The following is a 15798-nucleotide window of genomic DNA, read 5'->3' as shown; positions in this document are numbered from 1 at the left end:
TTTGGGTGGCGACAAGAAGTCATGTTGTGTAGATTATGGTGGACATCAGGGAATGCTGTTCCATTTATATCACACACTTTCGTATAATAATATTAATAATAACAAGAGGAATACTGAAGCTGATACGAGAGCGACTTCCTGCTTTTCCACCACCCTGCCCAGCGAAGACCGCCTGCCCCTCAGGCCCAGGGGGTAGAGTGGTAGCATGTGTCGCTAAAAACATTTTGTCCCTGAAGTAAAAACACGCCAGCACCCATGAGAGCGTGCAGACCACTGCCCAGGCCTTTCACACACACAGCCACTCTTCTTCCACACACTCACATCAGCTCTTCTCTGCTGCCCACCCCTGCCCAGCATTAAAGTCTTCCACATTTGCAAAATTGCAAACAGATGCAACTCAAGTACCTGCAAATAATCTGCCAAGACCAATTTCAAAAGGGAGATTTCAGAATATGCGGGAGTCATTAGAGGGAGTATTATTTCAGCGATGAGTGCGAGGAGGCCAGCAGTGGATCGCCCAACCAGATGGGTTCTGCTGCCTTTTATTCAGGAAGAAAGACGCGTTCTTCATCCGTCCCCGTCTCCCCCCAACCATATGAAGATATATTATGTGTATGAAACAATTACGGCCCAATAATGGAAGTTTCAGAAGCAACCAAAGAGCGTCGACTCTCCTTTTGAGTTTCTCACAACAATCTTTTCATCTCATTCCCGATGAGGATGCTTCGGGATGGTGGAGCTGAGGAGGGGGGGGGGGGGGGGCTGGTGGGGGGGGGGGGGGGTTCGATGTAAACGAGGATGCAGACACAAAGATCTGAGGCTTCTTATTGTTTTCTACCGAGTGTTAAATATGAAGAAAGAATTAAAAGGTAGAGACGTCTTAAAAGGGGGCCTGTGGCGTATGTAAATGAAATATGATTCAGAGTCATCATTTGCAGCTGCTGCTGTTATTTTTCAGACAGCTCTCTGAAGTTTGTCTGGTTTCCTCGGTGGCGCTTTTAAAGTGATGCACAACAAAGCGTTCGCCAATTAAAAACGATTTCAACACCAAGAAGTGCGACAAACTTCATTAGATTCTCCATCCAGCTGCTGACAAACAGCTATTCAGCGCGCATCTTTAAGGTGGCGTCATGAATAATGCATCATCTACACATTTATGTCGTTCACAGCATTGACCAACTCTTAAAACACACAAAATGTTTATATCCGGTGGAATTAGATTAGGCGGCTGGTTATTATTTCTCGCAGGGAAGCAGAATAACAATCTAAGGCACTTAAAAAAATGATCAAAATCACCAGGCCCTCGAAACAATACACATTCAATCAAATCCGTCCTAATTGTAACAGTAGGAAGCATTTTAGGCATTCCGCCCACAACAAGCAGGCTTTGTTCTTGTGTTATGAGAGGCAGCGAGGGGACACAATCAAGTGCGTGAGAAAGTCAGGAATGCTGGATTCAAGCGATTCCTTCCTCCGTGTCTCTCTCTGGTTCTATTCAGCCCCACCATCACCCCCATCCACCCTCGCTCTCCTTCTGTTTGTTTTCTGCCTCGTTTTTTAGGGTCGCCCATTTTATTTGCTTCCTGTTTTATTGTAGTTGGCAAAAAGAGAGTTTGGTAATTGAGCGGTACAGAACATGCGCCCTCCCTGCTCGCAGATGACAGATGGATTATAAAAACTTCAAAGGCAAGCATTTGGAGCACCAGGGGAGAGATGCTAGGTATTTGAACTATCACTCTTTACCCAGGAGACAATGACTGCCTGACACGGTGCATACATCAAGGAACAGTGCAACAGCACAGACATAATCCAACACACACACACACACACACCACCATTACCGCTCTGCCGTCTCTCTTCCTTCTACGCTCGGTGTTTTATATTTAACATCCAGCTCCGGAAAAACTTTCCTCAGAAACACAACAAGACGGGGAAGAAAGAAGAGGTGGCACTCAATTCTTCTTCCTGGAGTTTTGCTGTTTTCAGAGCTCACAGTGAGGTGTTTACCTCCCCTTCAGCTGGTCAGTGGAAGAATGGGCTTGGGTTTGGTGTGACTCCAGGCTGTAAGCACAGACGTCCTGTGTGTGAACGGGGGAACAGAGGGTGGCGATGCCTATAATCATCTTATGAGCATGATTTATGAAAAGGCCCATCTGCTGTGCCTCACTTAAGCACAGAGGCAACCTTTAATAATATAAGGGCACAGGGAGAGGAGGAGGCCTAGAAAAGAGAGGGAGAGGATCCAACAGCCCCCCCACCCACCCTCACACACACACACACACACACACACACACACACACACACACACACACACACACACACACACACACACACACACACACACACGACACTTCCTGTGGTCTCGTCACCTCCTCAGGATCCAGCTACTAGTTCAGATGGTAGCTAATCACAGCTGACCTCTCCTGTTAGAACTTAACCCCGGCCCGTCCTCGTGACCCTAGAGGAATTAGCAACCTGACTGTAACCCACCCCCCCCCCCACACACACACACACACACACACACTTACATAAACCTTTGAATTTGAGTTCCAGACGGAAGGAAAATCCTAAACTTCCAGTTTCCTGTTGACTTTGGGGAATAATTTAAAACACAGTAATAATTCAATCCTGTTGTTTCTGGGTTGTTCTTGATTTTTATCCCTGTTTGAAAATACACTACAGATTTATTTTCATGCAGAAATGTAAAAATAAAAAAAAAAGAAATGTAACTTTAATTAAAAAACAAAAGCACAAAAAGATGTGATCGAAACACTTTCATCAAATAAGAGAAATACGCTCCTAAACACGTTTCTAATGTTGTGTTTGGTGACCTGGTTTTAACAGGATTTATACGGTTGAAAAATGTGGGAATAGTAGAGTGGTGGTGTGTGTGTGTGTGTGCGGGGGGGGGGGGGGGGGGGGGGGGGTTGTTCATCGTAACATAGATACCGGTATACATCTTAAGCCATCTCTCACACACACACACACACACACACACACACACACACACACACACACACACTAGCCCCTCCCTATCTAGTCACCTTTCATGCCCATCAGGGTTGCTGATCTAACCTCTGAACAAGACTGTTTATGTGAAATGGATCTCGTATTAAACCCTTTCTCCCCAGGACTCACCCCCCACCCCCCGGACCCCTTTACTCCCGACCCTACCCTGCTGTACCCATCATACTCCAGGCCTCTCCAATCCTCTCTCTTCTACCACGCTGCAACTCTTTCTTTCCCAACATGACGGTAACGCTTTCATCAACGATACAACCTGCAAAAGCACGTTCTGTAACGTGAGAGTTGTGTCACGCCTACTGAAACCTCTAGAAAGGGACTGACTCCAAAACCTTAGAAAGACTTTTACTGTTCCAAAAAAAGAAAGTTAAGATTAACAAACCTGCCACAAAACCCAACACCGCTTGTGTCTCCACCATTTCTATCCTTCCTCACTCCCTTCATCCTTGTCTTTCTCCTCCTCTTCGAAGCCTCGCAGCATGTGTAAGCAGAAGCGCACGAGCTCCCTTCGCCCTCATTACCAGCTAACTATGCTGTTTGATTAAAAGCATGTACAGAGAGAGAGAGAGAGAGGGAGAGAGAGAGAGAGAGAGAGGAGGAAGAGTTGGGGGAAGAGAGGAACAGGCCGAACCTCCATAATTAAGATCACTTCACAGATTACCCCCAGCAACAAAAGCGCGGCAAGCGGCCGCCCGCAGCCTCATAAATTGGATGAAAAAGGGGTGCTGAGGAGGAGACTGACCTCTGCCGGGCTCCACATGAACACGGGTAACGGTTAAATCAACCCCCCCCCCCAACACGCAGACACTAAGATGCGTGTCGAAGACGCCCGGCCGTGGAAAACCCAGATGGAGGGCTCAGCTGGAATGATGCAGGAAACCTGCCGCCCCACTTTAGCATTTCAATGACACAAACACCCAACCCCAACATAGCAGAGACCCCTCAGTTCCAAGCACTGTTGATAATGCTCTCCTGGTAGGCACGGCGGTCAGGTGGTCCACGCTTCACAGTGCAGAGTTCACAGGCTAGAGCTGGACCCTGAATGGTCTCCTGCAGGCTTCTGGTGGGTCCAGAACCAAAACCGTTAGCATAAATAATGATGGACCTTCTTCTGTGAACGAGGGAAGTCACAGTATCCCGTTTACAGGCACCGCCATGTTGAGCCACGTAAAAGGCCGGATTCAGCACCTGAGCTTTATTTCCATTACATTTCTAATACAATGTGTCACTGAGTGGGCGTGGCTTATAACCAGAACCTGATGAGCATAATGATGTCATGCATTTTGAAGTTCTTTCATCAGTTTCTTCTTCTGGTGGCACGACTACAGCCAATAAGGCTCGTGTCTTGCCATCGACCAGCAAAACCACTACAATCAATATACTGGTCACTAGATAAACCCAGTTCAGAGTGAAAGCAGGAGTCTGCAGACCCACGGTGGGATCCTGACACCGCTGACCTCCTGCCCAGACCTTCACACGCGTGTTGGCTCTACTCCACTTCTCTTTAGTCAGACGTTTTCTCATCATGTCTGTCCCAGTGGTCTTCAGCCTCTACCTCCTCAGTTCAACTTACCCCTGCGCTACAAACCCATTCAGATCACAGGCCCAAAAAAAAGGGGGGGGGGGGGGTGGGCATTTACTCAAATCACAGCGATCTAAAAGGTGCACCTCAAAACCCTCGGCGGCTGATCGGCAATCAGAGATGGAGGCTGCAAGAGGAGGGGGGGTAAACCCAACCTGAGGGAGGGGGGGGGGGTCATGAGTCACAGAGCCCCGGCTCCCCTAATGGAGTGAGATACCTTCTGCATTCGCGTGAGTTCTCATTGGAGAACAACTACTGAACTCCAAAGCAGGACCGCTGCTGTTTCAGAACAAACCCAACACATGACAGCCACAAGGCATGCATGACGTAAGCAAACTGTTGAGGGACGCCATTTTTCTACCTTCTTTTTTGCTGTTTGATCATGAAGAGTCTAATGTTGGTCCTATATGGATGCAACCTGCTTCTAATGTTGTCTCACATCGTCCTGGCTCCTGGAGGCCGAACATCACAACTCTGCAACTATTTTCAACAAAATTATTTATTTCACCAAATTCCACCATCCGCCTTGTGGTGGACCATGTTCGTCCTGGGTTGTCCATTAGGAAGTTACCTATTTTACTGCTTAACATATTGTTTAAGTGACAGTCTAAATGGGTAATGTAACCAAGAAACACACGTTGCTTTAACCCCTCCCGTCGGCTATCATTCCTAGGCCAAATCAATTCAATTCAAGTTTATTTATATAGCGCCAAATCACGACAAGAGTCGTCTCAAGGCACTTCACATAATAAACATTCCAATTCAGGTCAGTTCATTAAGCCAATCAGAAATAATGTTTCCTATATAAGGAACCCAGCAGGTTGCATCAAGTCACTGACGTCACCCACCCTCCACCCCCGATACCAGAATGCGCGCTGCCAGAGGAAACGAGATAGCACTAAACACTGTTTTCTAGTCCAAACGTCTTTTTTTGTCCATGATGTCTAATGGTGTTTTTCTTTTTGGGACCATAGTTGAAGTGGCTGTTCCTGCTTCTCTGATGTTCTGAGCGGAGAACATCTCACAGCGGCGGTGTTCTGTTGCTGAATACGTGAGTGTGTGATGACTGGAGGACCCAGGGACGTGCGGCGGTTCTGAGAGGCAGACAACCGCATGGTCCAATCGTTGTTTTCAGACCAAGTCGTGTTATTGGCAGAAGGTTTTAGAGAACTGTGAGAGGACAACTTTATTAATTTAGTTATTTTTTACCTCCACAAAAACTGTACGGCGTTACTGTGACACAACACTTTTAGGACGCGTAGCAAAACGTTTTAAGCTAGCTGTGCAGATTTGCCACTGTGGCTTTAGCTGGGACCCGTTTTCACTGTCAGGCCAGCAGAAGTAACACACACTGTAGCGGATGTTGTGTAAAGGAGCAATAAAACATCACGTTTAAGCATCAGAAGCTTCAGAACCCAAACCTCTGAATATTTAATCACCACAGTTATTGCAGGTCAAACGAGAGCAAAATGATCAATCACAACATTTACAACCAGTCACATCAGCCTCCGACGTGTTTAAGTGTTTGAACTAAACCAAGACCGAGACTACAAAACACCAACAAACAAACAAACAAACAACAAAAAAGGCAGTTCTGAGGTGAGGAAAACAACAGCAGCTCATGATCAGAAATAATAGTGCTAACAATAAGACAGGGGCTCAAAACAACAGGAGCGGGGGGGGGGGGGGGGGGGGCATTTGAAAATATAAATGAAAAAGATGATTTGAGAGAACTGTCAGAAATTGTCGGAGATCAATTAAGTTCTCTTTTACAGCAGAGGTGGGAGCGCGTCGTACGACTGAAGGAAGGAGCCGGTCGTCGAGGGAATTCTCCCACATCAGAGAGTTCTCCTTTTAAACTCAACCCCATAATAACACAGATTAATAATAGATAAACAGCATTAAGATCCCACCTTGAACAAGACTTTTTAAAGTAGTTCTTGAAAGAACGACGCCTCCCGAAGAGCAAGCACAGACACACACGCTCACACATGTACACCTAGTGTGTGTTTTACCTAATTAAATAAAACACCAGGAGGGATCGACGTGCGCTGGTGTGAAGGAGTGCACGGACAGAGAAAAGGAATGCAAGAAAAGGAATCAAACATCCAACGGTTCGGATGAATTTCATTTCATTAACTAGCGGCTTCATCAGCAGGTTGGCTGAAGTCAGCAGCTGTCAAACTTTTTCTAGCAGGCCCCTCAAAAGGAAGCTCAGAAAGGCTCAAACCCGCGTTTTAATCTTACCGCCGTAGCACCTGCTGTAGCGCCACGCTACCACGTTACACGAGGCCGATGCTTGTTTTGGCCTTTTAATGGGAAATAACAAAAACGTGTTTGGCGGTTTGCTGCTTCTCCATAGGAAAGGGTCAGTGACTAACATCACTCTCAATCTCAGGCCCAACTTTTCTCACGGCACAGGTCAAAAGCAGCTAATTCGGTTTCTTCTTCTTCATTTGAGGTCCTTTGTGTTTTTGTCACGAGCAGCTTTGTCAGACTTCAGCTAACAAAGAATCTGCGTTAACGTGCACTACCTGATCAAACTGACATCAGAACGGAATGGTTTTGGCTCCCTTCCAGGTGCGCCGGTGCCCAGGATGCACATTCCAGGGCTGGAACATGTCCAGCTTCACCATTCTGTGTTGCTGGTTGTGTTCAAGTTGCTTTGAGCTGTTGGGGTATGGCGCGGTGTGGGGGCCAAAATTAAGACTACTGCCCAGCAGCAGGAGGCTATATTCTGTAGCAAACTACCGACCTGATTAATGATAAGCTGGCGCCGGTAACTGAGAGGCTGGCGCTGCTTACTGAGGAATAGCACCTTTACCGGCGTCACTAATAGATACGCTAGGGACTAGCAGCCCTCGGCTGGTCATTGACTGGTTCAAACACTCCCTCTGCTGTCTGTTAGCATGGATAGGCTAGCGTTAGCCTGGACGGGCTGTTGTTAGCATCGGAGAGGCTAGCCATTAGCGTGTCTCGGAGTGTCACTAGTCAGCTAGTGGCCAGCCTAGGCATGCTAATGGCTAGCCTCTCCGATGCCAACGCCAGCCTATCCATGCTAATAGTCCGTCAAGGGGATAGGAAATCCAGCTAGTGGCCAGCCTAGGCACACTAATGGCTAGCCTCTCCAATGCTAACACCAGCCCGTCCAGGCTAACGCTAGCCTATCCATGCTAACAGACAGCAGAGGGAGTGTTTGAACCAGTCAATGACCAGCCGAGGGCTGCTAGTCCCTAGCGTATCTAGTAGTAACGCCGGTAAAGGTGCTATTCCTCAGTAAGCAGCGCCAGCCTCTCAGTTACCGGCGCCAGCTTATCATTAATCGGGTCGGTAGTTTGCTTCAGAATATAGCCTCCTGCTGCTGGGCAGTAGTCTTAATTTTGGCCCCCATACCGCACCATACTGGGGGGGGGGGGGGGGGGCATGTTGATAACACTGGGGGGGGGGACTCTCGCTGATCTTCACTGGTACTGCCCCATGTTGTTCTTCAGTAATGACGTTCCATAACATAAACATCAGAAGGGGATGCTTGTTTTGGATTACGCTGCCTTAAAAACTGCAAAAATAAACATGACTTTTCTATCTTTATATAAAAAAACATAATAAAAAGTCACAGTGGCGATGGTTGCCCTCCAGCAACGACCCGCCGGAGACGTGGTCGAGGCTGCGCCAGGCGCTTACACAGGCAGTGTGTTTAATGCCTGGAATGCTCATTTGCCTTTTGGGTTTACTTATTTACTTTTGCATAAATGGGAAACAGTAATGTGGTATTAAAGGGCTTCTCCGGGGGAACGCTGTGTGTTTTAAATGCAGTCTTTTTATAAAATGCTCCCTTGGTTAGCTGTATTAAGGCAGGAGTAGATGATTAATGCAGAGCAGATCTAATTTTTCTTGATTAATATTAGGAATAGAAATAAATTAGAAAAATAATGCCTGAGATGAAAAATCATTGCACACACACACACACACACACACACACACACACCCTGTTCAAAGTCATCAGATACCAAATGAACATCCAGACTAAAACGAGCAGCAAATAATCACAAAATTCCCAACAGACAGACAGAAAATGTAAAACGACTGCCTCGATCAAGTGGAGCTCCGAGTCTTTCTCAGCAGCCACAGCTGCACCAACACTTCTGTCACTTGAAATAAAAACCTAAACCTTTCGCAGCTTTCGATTGAGTCTTTAATTCAGGCTGATGTGACATTAAAACCCTTCGGTTGACTTCCAGTGGTTGTGACAAATGTACCAGCGCTTAATAGAGGTGCGCAGACAGGCCGGCATTTCAGTGACTTTTATCAAAGCGAATTTATCAATTCAGGCTCCCAGGATCTGTGGCAGCCGCTTGTGCGGGAGGAAGCCCGCCGATTCTCCAAAGTAAATCATCCCTCCTTCCTGCCTCTGCTTCTGCTCCGAGTGCTCCTCGCTAACCGTCGACTCCCTGTCAACACTCCAAATCCGCCGTTCCACGTGACATTATTTAGACTAATAAGGCTGTTTTAGAAGAGATATGTGATCAGTTGAGATAAGCATTTTCAGTCCTTAAAATTACAAAGGACACACACACACACTTACACACGTACTCTGAAAAACACACCTGCTCTAGTGGACTTTTTAAATCTTAAGGCCCCGTCTACGTTACTCTGAATGTTTGTAACCTATTAATGGAAATATTTCCACCCAAACTGCTCTAATAAACATGCTAAAAATCCCAAAAGGCACCACTAGGTGGCATCCTTATGGACGGCAAATCAAAATGCAGAGAAAGAGCTTCCTTAGCTTGGCTCAGGCTCCACTAAAACTCCTGCTGGTCTTCCATGTTGTTTCCCTTATTTGCACAAAGCTGAACGGTGACTAAAACAAATGTCGTAAACAGCCTCCATATTTGAAATAGTGTGTACTTATAAATTCACCTGGCCAGAGGCACCAATCACCTTTTTCATTCTCCGCTTTGGGAAGCATAAAAACATGACTGAATGGTGCTGACTGGACCTTCGTGTCCGTGAAGCTACTTGAATTTTTTGTTATTTAGTTTGATACCAACATGGTTTATTTTCTCAAGATTTCTACAGTACATGTGCTCCCATTAACACCGTTCAGCTGCAACGCAGCACCAATTACCTCATAATCAAGCTGGCGTTTAGAAAACATGGTGGAAAGTCCCCCTATCGAGTGTTCATCAGTAAACGTGTCCTATTAAAGGAACGATCTTAAAATTCATCACCATTCAAAGACAAAGCTGTTGTACCAATAAGCTAAAAAATTATCATAATTTTTTTTTTGTTAATTCAGAATTTTAAACAGACTGGCAGATGGTGCGACTTTAATGAGAAAAGAGTCGGAGATGTAAAAATCTGGGGACGAATGGGAAAAGGCGCGGGTTCAGATTTGGAAAGATGAGAAAGCTGCAGCGGCGCGGCGGAGGAAGGGTGCAGCAGCGCGGAGCTGAGGGTGATAAGGAAGCTTTTGAAGGGTCCTCTCAGATGCTGGGATTGCTCAGTTGAGCGCGATCGCAGCATCTGAGATACTTGAACCCTGCCCGCCGTTCCTGCACCTCTCTGCAGAAACCCTGCCCTGCAAACCACCTGTAAACCCCTCAGACACATGATCCACTCCCACAGATGTGAAGTGGAAACACACACATCTGAACATGCACACACGCTCCAGCACACCATCATTATTTGGTTGTTTTGAACAGCCGTTCTCGACTAACGCTGGTTGTTCTCTGAGCTGAAGGGGTGCTCGCTGCGGGAACGTGAGAGCTTAGCCAACAGTCACGCTGAAGAAGGCTTTTGTTTTGGGCGTTCTGGTTTAAACAACAGATCCTTCAACCCAGGGACGAAATTTTGATTTCAGAAGTGGGGGGGACACAGCAGGCTTGTGCGGATTTGGGGTGGGGGGTGTTATGTAAAGACCCCTTGACACGTCACGTGCCCATCTCAATAATTGTTCCATCCTCAATATATATATATATATATATATATATATATATATATATCAAAGTTAAAAAATTTACAACTCTATTATTATTTTTATTTATTATCATTATTGAAGTGCAGTTTTGGCTGTTGACAATGGATAGGCCATTGTATTTATTGTTTTGGGTCTTTTTTTATTGTTTTTGGTGCAACATTTTCTAACAGGGAGTGAGATTCCTTTTTTATTTAATTTTTGTTTGTTATTTTTATTCATTTAGAAGTTCTGGTTCTGGACATTTCAATGTTAAATGAAGGTTTATTTGTTGCATTTTAAAGGGTATACTTGCATTATTATGATATATTAACATTATATTAGTGGTTATTTTGGTCTAGATAATGTTGACAATATCGTTTATCATCAACAATTTGTTGGACAAAATATCATCCAGCAAAATTTGTTACTTTCCCAGGCCTAGTCAAAAGTATAAAAATTATTTATACATAAACGGTCCCTCCTGAGATCTGGCCGTTTGTTCATTTGCTGTGTTAGAGGACATGCTGAACTAATGTTTTACACATGATCATCACCCTAACATTTGAGTGTATAAAAACATATTAAATATGTTTTTCCCCTTAAAAGTGTTTAAACAGTTGTTGCATTTCAACTCACAAAAAATAAATGGAAAAAATAAGATAAATCTAATGAAAAGTGTACATCTTTGACATTAAGCTTAAAAAAATCTGTTGACGATGATGATACTGTTCATTTTTCAGAGTTTTTAATGTGAAAATATGCATTGCAATAGATAAGTTTACAATAAAGTTAAATGATAAAAGTTTTGAAGTTACACTTCTACTACTACTACTACTAGTAATAATAATTATGATGATAATAGTAATAATAAAAAAATAATAATTATAATAATACGAATAAATTGTGTCTGAGGAGTCAGTTATGTGGAGGAGATGAGTTTGTAAAAGTTAGTTTTGAGTATGTGTGTGAAGGAGGAGGTGAGTCTGAGCTTAATGCAGGGGTGTCACATGTTCCAACTTACGTTTTGACTTTGAAAGAAGTCTCTTATATCCACTTTTCGTTTTCTTGACATGCTGCCTCCTGGCTGTGTCTAACTACCAAAGACTCACAAATGAACACTTATTCAAATGTTATGTAATGGAAGCTGAGCTGAGCTCTGATATTACACAGCGTCTAGTTGACGATGTGACTCAGTACCGGTGTTCCCTAGCGGCTCCAAACTAGCAAAACAACGTGAGCACGTTCTGACTGTTTCCAACTTGAGTGACAGCAGCAACAGCCAATAATACGTTAGCAAGTATCAGCAGAGCCAATAGATTAGCTTTTGGGCGGGTCTAATAGTAAAGCGGTTTCCGTTTCGGTCCTAGTGCTCAACCAAATCCATTTAATGGAGCGTAATATTGTTTTTGGATGGAAAAAAGTGCAGGGGACCAAAACTGCCTTTTGAAAAAGTGGGGGGGACATGTCCCACCCGTCCCCCCCCCCCCAAAAAATTACGTCCCAGCTTCAACCAGACACGAGCAGGTGAGGCTGCCAGCCACCAGTTACTGATGACCAGGAGGAACGGGGGCCGTTAACTTTGCTACTGGATGAAGGCTGAACAACAAATCTGCAGCTAAGAAACCAAACGGCTGCTCTCCTGGTGGGTGCAGCAGAGGAATCCCACCAGGCAGGCGGGGAATCAGCTCTGCTACAAAAGAGCCATCTTCCCTGAGTAACAAGTTGTTGTTGCAACGGGTGTCGACAGAAGAGGAGCTGAAATCCCCCCCCGGGCAAGAGAATATCCCGCTATTGTAGTCTTAACCCGCGAGACCTGGCTGGGAATGTACAGCTTTCACAGTCACTTCTCATCCTATTTGTAGCCCTGCTGCTGATGTGCGAGCTCCTGGGCCGGAGCGGGTCACTCTGTGCTCCGTCTGCCTGATCCACGCCACCTCGCCCTTCCCACACCTCCTGGAGGGCTTTAAAACGCAGAAGAGACTTCCTCTCAGCGCAACACCCGTTCCGTCTTTAGCTTTGTTTTTTATTTTTTCCACAAGGCAGGTTTCATTAAAGATCCAATTATGCAAACGAGGCAGCTGAGAGGCAGTTGAATGTGCACTACAGTGGTGTACAGTAATCTTTTGACACGGCGTCCGGGGCCAGATTTATGAGTGCAACAGAACAGGAGACGCCTCCGTCCTCTGCTGAAAACCTCTTGATCATAATTAAAGGTGCAGGAGTTCTCTCCAGCCTCCCTCCTATTCCTCCTCGCTGCCACTGGTGACCCCTCCCACCCCCGGCTTGTGCCACTCTGACGCGCTCGTTAGCTGGGGCCTGGAAGTTTACAGAGGTCACATCCGAAACGCAGCGCGGCTAAAGAGTAGACATGACACCAGCTCTGCAGTTGGTGGAGGTATGCAAAGTGGGTAATGGACATAACCTGCCCCCCCCCTCACACACACACACACACACCCGAGTGTAACCTTCCATCTCATGAGTGCTGGAGGTATTTACCACTGTCTTAGCAGAGCACGGCTGAATGTTAAGCAGCACCAGTTCTCTGCTTGAGGACCTCTGATTGATGTGTGCTCGCCGCTCCGTGTTAAGCTGTTGACTGCAGAAGTGACACAGCTGAAAACACGGCGCGGTTCGACGGATCAAAAGCAAAAACGGTCCTGACATCACACGGCTCGTCCTTAAAGCTAAAATCCAGAGAAACTTCCAGCGACTCTGTGTGGAGGACAAGAGGTTTCCTCTGCTGATTACAGAAACGTGAGGAAGGGGACAGTAGTGCTCTGGACTCCACCGATGAGCAGTCATCTCAGCACACCAACATCTCCTGCCCCTCCTCTGCCATCCAGACCTGACCACCCCCACCCTCATGGCTGCCCAGACAGGCAGACGCTCCTCATGATGGCACCCTGGCATGAGAGGACAGAGTCGAGCCTCTCTGTCAACGCCTCATCTGCCCCACACTGTTTATTCTTAGATCAAGCTGACATCCGTGATTATCCTCCGCTCCACCGTCCCAAAACCCACCGCCCCTCCTGATCCGAGCCCCCACCCCGCCAAGTCCTTATCAATCTCTCAGGGATATGAAAATACCAGAAACACACACACACACACACACACACACACACACAGATGCATCAACAGTCACCTCCATTTCCAGCTGATTGTTTGAGGCTGATTTATTCTGATTTCATTGTATTTGTTATTATTATTATTATTATTATTATTATTATTATTATTATTATTATTATTATTATTATTTAGAGCAAACGATGTTTAAATCTACCTTTAGTTTCCATAAGTCGCTTTTGGTTCTTTGAGCCATTCTGACTTTGTTTTCCTCTCATTAAAGTAAAGATGCATATTTAAAATGAAGGAAGCGTCCCTCTGAGGGTGCATTAACACATCAGAATGTACTCATGCATGTTTAAAGTCCAGCATCATGACCTGTGGCGTCGTCGTGATTTGCGGCGATGTTGTGAGTCGGAGCAGTTTTTGAGTTTTCCTTCATTAACCTGAACATCCTTCCACTCCCAGCTTGAACTCTGGAGATCAAGGTCAAGGAGCTACACGGCTCACCACAGCCTGACGCCTGTGCGCTACAGCGCCTCCAGCACACTCCACCTGCCCCCACCCCCCTCACGGGACACACGTGTACGGTGCCACCTCCCTCTGCTGGCAGGGAAACGGGGCAAACAGAGACCAGAGAAGAACTGGAGAAAAGATGAAAAACAGCCAGGATTCATTGACAGCCTTCACCCAGCAGGTAACACAAAGGGGGAGGAAGGGGGGGCTGCTTTCACAATGACTGCACATATCAATTAATGGCTGGCTGATGAGCAGAGCTGGCCTGAGCTTGCCTGCCTACCACCGCCTGATCCCAGCGGACGGGGAACCCTGGCCCTGCAGCCTGTACAGCTGGAACCCTCTCCCCGTAATTACACCGGGGGGGGGGGGGGGGGGGGGGGGGGGGTCAGGAAGCCACGACGTGGCTGCAGCTCTGACTGAAGCCTCACACACACACACACACACACACACACATCACAGAAGGCATCAGAATTATAAGTCGGGTTCTCATTTGCATGTTTTTAGCAAAATTCTGTTATTTGTGAGACTCATTCTCAGTGTGTTTGCAGCAGGCTCCGCTCGTGTGTGTGTGTGTGTGTGTGTGTGTGTGTTGGACTGACGGGGCCTCCTGACTGACTGACAGCCTGGTGAAAGCAGGACTGATGTGATAGCATCCTCTGCATGCCAGCATCTCCCCGTCTCTCCCTTCTCCCTCATCTGTAGCTGAGAGACGTGTTTCAGCTCAGTCACGGCCCGTGGCCCCTTCCCGCCCCACCCTTGGCTGCACCGATGGCGGGGCACAGGTGGGAGAGCAGCTAACGCGGGAGCGACGGCAGCCGCCACAGACAGCAGCAGATTTCCGGCTCCACCAGTCGGAAAGTTGCAGCAGGAGAAAATGTCAAATGCTCTGCTCCGCTGAGACATTTCACTCTGGCTGCAAATTATTTTACCATAAACACAAAGAGACACATTTGTCATTGCAATAGTTCTGTTTTTATTCAGACCAGAAAATCATTCATGTAATTATTATGATGTGGAGATTTAGAGGCAGGCCTGGTGAAAGTAGAATAAAAGTCCAAGCACCGTAGCACGCAGACACAACGTGACCGAGCCAGATTCCAGAGCGAGGCCTTTTCCAAACACTCTTCCCAAACGCTGTACCCAAAAATAATGACAACACTCGGAGTGGAAGGACGAACAGCCGGCACTGTCATCCACTTGATATTTCTACCCAGTAAAGGAGTGAAAGGCGCTGACAAAAGGGGTTTACGCCCAGACACTATTTCAGACACCATATCCGCCCCGTGCATACCATCACACAATGACAGCGTCTCAGCCCGCTCTTCAGATATTTATTCATTTTCTCAGCACAATGAATCTGAGGAAGAAGCAAGTTTTTCTCTGGTCTGGACCGGAGGGAGGGGGGTGCTTTAGGACAGCATGGGGAGAGGTTAAGGAAACAGTGGGACACGTTTAGGTGTTTAGGTGAGATGTGTCCTCACAGATCAGCTGATGCCTCGGGGTCAAATCAGTCAGGGGTCAAATCAGCTTCCCGAAAGAGAGGAACCCGAAGGGTGTCGGTGAGAGGAGAGCTTTAAATGAGATTACAGGGCTGGAACATCCCTGGTGCCACTTCTAATTCTATTTATTTCTTTATTCATTAATTCGCTCT

General features: G+C 46.5%; 1 protein-coding gene across 6 annotated transcripts in view; it reads right to left on the bottom strand.

The window, feature by feature from the left end:
• The window catches only part of znf536 (zinc finger protein 536), a 271438-nt gene that overhangs the window by 253541 nt on the left and 2099 nt on the right, over positions 1–15798 (bottom strand). The window lies entirely within an intron of this gene.

Source organism: Nothobranchius furzeri, chromosome 9 (assembly GCF_043380555.1).
Source record: "Nothobranchius furzeri strain GRZ-AD chromosome 9, NfurGRZ-RIMD1, whole genome shotgun sequence".
NCBI lineage: Eukaryota > Metazoa > Chordata > Actinopteri > Cyprinodontiformes > Nothobranchiidae > Nothobranchius > Nothobranchius furzeri.
This window is presented reverse-complemented; position numbering and strand designations above follow the sequence as displayed.